This window comes from Mauremys reevesii, linkage group 1, assembly GCF_016161935.1.
Source record: "Mauremys reevesii isolate NIE-2019 linkage group 1, ASM1616193v1, whole genome shotgun sequence".
Taxonomy (NCBI): domain Eukaryota; kingdom Metazoa; phylum Chordata; order Testudines; family Geoemydidae; genus Mauremys; species Mauremys reevesii.
In genome coordinates, this window is record NC_052623.1 from 270,618,277 (window position 1) to 270,624,276 (window position 6,000).

The following is a 6,000-nucleotide window of genomic DNA, read 5'->3' on the forward strand; positions in this document are numbered from 1 at the left end:
TGTGATTGAACAATAAATACAAAATACACATGAAGGCAGAAGGTTCCATACTCTGCTGTTCAAATGAAACCTTTGGGAGCCACCCGGAGTTGTAAGAAAGGCCTTGCAGTCTGGATGAGGAGGGGCTTGATGATGGGCTATTGCTTGTTCCAATCATCCCCAGGTCTGTGGTGAGCCAAAGTTACTGTGGTGAAGTTAGTTTCTCAGTCTAGCTCTGCATGAAGTGGCTGCTTGTCACTGGTGTCAAGTGGCCTCCTTGGCAGTCTCGGCAGAGAGTCCAAGGACTGAACTGACATCTCCTCCCTAGAGCAGAGTCTGACAGAGGCGCAGCTGCAGGGACAAAGCTTGCACTGCTGATATTTGTGTCACATTATACCTTCTCTGGGGGAATAAAGGGACCACTGAAGTGCCCCAAGCTGTTGCTGTAGCACCTTTTACCAGCAATCAATTCATTTGCTTGGGCCCTGGAAGGAACTGCTGAAGTGGAATTTCTATCACTGGAGGTACTCCAGGGGTCAGACTAAATGCCCATCTATCAAGTGTGGATTAAGGGATAAAGGAAATAATAGAAGATTAGGGTTGGAAGAGACCTCAGGAGATCATTTAGTTCAACCCTCTGCTCAAAGCTAAATCATCCCAGCCAGGGCTTTGTCAAGCTGGGCCTTAAAAACCTCTAAGGAAGGAGATTCCACCACCTCCTTAGGTAACCCATGCCAGTGCTTCACCACCCTCCTAGTGAAATAGTGTTTCCTAATATCCAACCTAGACCTTCCACAGTGCAACTTGAGACCATTGCTCCTTGTTCTGTCATCTGCCACCACTGAGAACAGCCTCGCTCCATTCTTTTGACAGAATCTCCTTCCATAGATGTTTTTAAGGTCAGTCTTGACTTAAGCCCTGGCTGGGATGATTTAGTTGGGGATTGGTCCTGCTTTGAGCAGGGGGCTGGACTAGATGACCTCCTGAGGTCCCTTCCAACCCTGGTATTCTATGATTCTTTAGAACCCTCCTTCAGGTAGTTGAAGGCTGCTATCAAATCCCCCCTCACTCTTCTGCAGACCAAATAAGCCCAGTTCCCTCAGTCTCTCCTCATAAGTCTTGTGCCCCAGCCCCCTAATCATTTTCATTGCCCTCCGCTGGATTCTCTCCAATTTGTCCACATCCTTTCTGTATTGAGGGGCCCAAAAGTGGACACCATACTCCAGATGTGGCCTCACCAGTGCCAAATAGAGGGGAATAATCACTTTCCTCAATCTGCTGGCAGTGCTCCTACTAATGCAGCCAATATGCTGTCAACCTTTTGGTGACAAGGACACACTGTTGACTCATATCCAGCTTCTCATCCCCTGTAATCCCCAGGTCCTTTTCTGCAGAACTGCCGCTTAGCCAGTTGGTCCCCAGCCTGTAGCAGTGCATGGGATTCTTCCGTCCTAAGTGCAGGACTCTGCACTTGTCCTTGTTGGACCTCATATTTATTTTAGCCCAATCCTCCAATTGTCTAGGTCACTCTGGACCCTGTCCCTACCCTCCAGCGTATCTCCTCTCCCCCAGCTTAGTGTTATCCTCAAACTTGCTGAGGGCGCAATCCATCCCATCATCCAGCTCATTAATGAAGATAAACGCAGCAAAGAGTCCTGGGGCACCTTATAGACTAACAGACGTTTTGGAGCATGAGCTTTCGTGGGTGAATACCCACTTCATCGGATATCCAATGAAGTGGGTATTCACCCACGAAAGCTCATGCACCAAAACGTCTGTTAGTCTACAAGGTGCCCCAGGAGTCTTTGCTGCTTTTACAGATCCAGACTAACACAGCTACTCCTCTGATTAATGAAGACGTTCCCCCCCACCCCTGGGGTCAATGTCTTCTGTGGAAACTTACAAACTCGCTAAATAAGCAAACACTTATTACCTGTTACCTGCAGGAGGAAAGTGCAGTGATGCTCAGGAGAGTGGCAGTGTAAAACTGGCAGCCTGCTTCCTGTCTGCAGTGGAGTCAAATCTGCTGACTTCACTGACCAGAATAAATCCTTACTACATTTTGCTCCTGCTATCGCCACAAAGCCAGCAGAGCTACTGGAGCGTGAGCTAAAATCTGTTCTGTTTTGTGTTGGCACTGCCAACAGCTTTATTTTTTCTCCCCAAGAAGCCATCTAGGACTTAAATCTACAGAGAATTGCTGTGTATTTAAAATAAGGCATTTCACGTCTTTCCTATTACTCTGTTAGCCCTTGTTACTGGCTAGCACATCTTGTGAAAAATATTTCAAGCACTACACATGGTCTTCAGCTAGGGTGACCAGATGTCCTGATTTTATAGGTCCCCATTTTTGGAGCTTTTTCTTACATAGGCACCTTTTAACCACCACCCACTGCCGCCCCTTCCTGATTTTTCACACTTGCTTTCTGGTCACCCTATCTTCAGAGCTTGTGCTAGGGCATAGTCTATTGAGTGGGAGCTGCAGGTTCTTTCACCAGCAGATGACTAGTTTGCATATGTGATCACAACTTTACTGTTTTTTTTAATTGAAAAGCTGAAATTAGTCTGCCAAAACCTGAACATGGTTTGGGGTTTCAGAAGTGTGTGGCCAAATATTTGCTGCTTGCTGTGTTTGTTTAAAGAAACAATACAAAAATTTCTGCTTTAAAAAAAATCCAAAACTTTTGAACCACCTCAGCTTGTGACCAAACGCCTGAGCCCATCCAGTCTGTGACACTGAATTTCCCTTCAGAATTGCAATTAAGTGTGGAGGTGTCATGATTATTTGAGAAGGGAGAATGGCAGACGCTAGCCATGGTGTGTCAGGAAGAAGCGGGGATAGAAGGAAGCAGTGGGGGCATGAATAGAAAGGAGCAGAGTTTCAAAGTTTGATTTGAAGAGACAGTTACATCAGGAGGAGGAAGGGAAGGGGGTCCTGGGTAGGGCAAGTGAAAGAAGAGCCAGTATCCAGCCTTTCTCCTCTGTGGAAAGGGGAGAGGACAGCGAAAGCTGGGATTGGAGGGATCGAGGGAATGCAGGAAGAGCAGGGTAAAGGCAGAGACTCTGGCAACATTCCAGATGTGGCAATAGGTAGCTTTTTACGCACCTTCTCCCTTTCATACGCATTTGCAAGTTCAGGGTCAAAGATTACTCAGCTTTTCTAGCCCTGGACTTTGCTTCCACAGAGAGAGAGAAACAGCAGAGTCAGCGACCTGAGCTGGTTCACCCAAAAGCAGCACTTTTTCAGTCTCCTACAGTGACTCAGAGTAAGACTTAAACAGCTAATCTATTCAGTTCTGTCTAAAAGACCAGGAGTACTTGTGGCACCTTAGAGACTAACACATTTATTTGAGCATAAGCTTTTGTGGGCTACAGCCCACTTCATCGGATGCATGTAGTGGAAAATACAGTAGGAAGCTATATATACACACAGAGAACATGAAACAATGGGTGTTACCATACGCACTATAAGGAGAGTGATCAGTTAAGGTGAGCTGTTAGCAGCAGCAGAGAAAAAGAACTGTTTGTAGTGGTAATGAAAATGGTCCATTTCCAACAATAGATGGGCCATTTTCATTACCACTACAAACAGTTCTTTTTCTCTCCTGCTGCTAACAGCTCACCTTAACTGATCACTCTCATTAGAGTGTGTATGGTAACACCCATTGTTTCATGTTCTCTGTGCATATATATATCTTCCTACTGTATTTTCCACTATATGCATCCAGTGAAGTGGGCTGTAGCCCACAAAAACTTATGCTGAAATAAATTTGTTAGTCTCTAAGGTGCCACAAGTACTCCTGTTCTTTTTGCAGATACAGACTAACACAGCTGCTACTCTGAAATCAGTTCTGTCTAGATTCTTACACCCTGCCTGTCACCATAGTTTGTGAGCATCCTCCAAAGTTAAAAAAAAACAAACAGGTGACCACCATCAGTCAGATAAAAGGTTCTTCTCTCACAGGGAAAAGTTACATGAGGGGGGTGATTTTTTTTTTGTAAATCATAAATGAAGCTTAAAGCCAGGTAAAAGAAGTGAGCTTTGCATTAGAACCTGAAAGTGGTGATGTTTGTGTTTGTATTTACTTCCTTTGGGAGGGCGTTCCAGGCCTAAAATATAAGTTTCTGCCTTCAGGTAGACAGCTCCGCTGGCTCTGAGCCTCTGGCTCTCAGAGCGTGAGGTGGTCCTTCAGGCAACCTTAGGGTGACCAGCTCACAAGAGTGAAATATCAGGACACATTGGGCGAGCAGGGGGAAGGAAGAGAGCCACAGCTGCCCAGCACCCCCCCCCCCCTTACACACACACAGAACGCTCCCACTCACTAGTTTCCCAATACACAGAGATTTCTCCTCCCTCCCTCCCAGTGCACAGCCCCACCACCACAACTAAACAATGCCCCACACAGACTCCCTTTCCCCCCTCCCCCACTGGCAACCTTATCCTGGAGTCTAATAAGGACTGAAATCTTAAATGTGAATTTGTTCTCTACGTAGCACATGGAGTGAGCAGAGTACAGGGCTGATGTTTGTGGTAACCTGTGTTGCTGAGAAGAGATGCTGCTGCATTCTGCACATTTATTTTCAGGGCTGATGCTTTCAAGGCCGTGTAAGTAAGGTGAGCAGAGTGTGTTATTTTAACTTTTATGCTTACAACATGGAAGAGAACCTAGGCAGATATACTATAGCTTAGTGGCATGAATTTTACTCCCGAGGAAATTCTGCACAAAAACAATTACAAATTCTGCCTGCAATGTTTTAAAATTCTGCAAATATTATTTGTCAGTAAATAAATGTGGAGGCTTCAGCATGGCAGTGGGGAGCACAGGCCAATGGCTGCATGCAGCCCCCTCCTGACAGCGACTTGAGGATGAGACTGCACCCAACCCTGACAGCACAAGGGTTAGGCCTGCCCCAGAAACACCCCAAGGCCCCTCTATGCTAGGCACACTAGGTGTGGGCAGGCAGGCTCAGCCTGGCAGGATCCAAGTGTGGAGGGGCTTAGTGTGGGGGGGACCAGGTGTGGGGTGAGAGGGTTCCGTATGGGCAATCTGGGTGCGGGCAGCTCCATGGGGGGGTTGCAGGAGAGATCTGGATGCACAGGGGCTTGTTGGGGAGTTCTGGGTGCAGGTGCAATGGAACTCTGCAGGGGGGGGTCCAAGTGAAGGTGGTTGGGGCTCATCGGGGGGTCTGACTATGGGGGGGGTGCGCCTTGGTGGGAGGGTCTGCATCTGAGGGGCTCAGCAAGGAGGTCCAGGTGCTGGGGGAGTGAGGCTTGGTGGGGTGGGGATCTGGGTGCAGCTGGTTGGGGCTCAGTGGTTTGGGAATCCAGATGTGGGGGGGCTTGTTGGGGTGGTTCAGGTACAGGGGGTTGGGGCTTGTTGGTGTGGGGGTTCAAATATGGGGCTCAGAAGGGGGTGGTCAGGGTGCATGGGTGCGGGGCCAGATGCAGAGGGTGCATCTGGAGGGTTGGGTGGGAGGGGCGTGGCAGGCTTAGCCATAGCTTCTAAAAATATTGTTTTTCAGCTTACAAGTTCTAGAAAGAAAAAGAAAAACAAAGACTTTTCAACACATAATACAGCACCAGATCTACACTACTTATAGGGAGTGGTTGGGCCATTACACAAGGTAAAACTATTTCCACATGCTTATTTTCCACCCCCTACAGTTCCCCACATCTTCTTGTCAATTGCTGGAAATGGGCCATTTTCATTACCACTACAAACAGTTCTTTTTCTCTCCTGCTGGTAATAGCTCACCTTAACTGATCACTCTCCTTATAGTGTGTATGGTAACACCCATTGTTTCATGTTCTCTCTGTATATATATTGTCCTACTATATTTTCCACTGCATGCATCTGATGAAGTGGGCTGTAGCCCACGAAAGCTTATGCTCAAATAAATGTGTTAGTCTCTCAGGTGCCATTTGTTAGTCTCCTGTTCTTTTTGCGGCTACAGACTAACACGGCTGCTACTCTGAAACCAGTACTTATAACGCTTTCACCCACCTCCATAGGCAATACA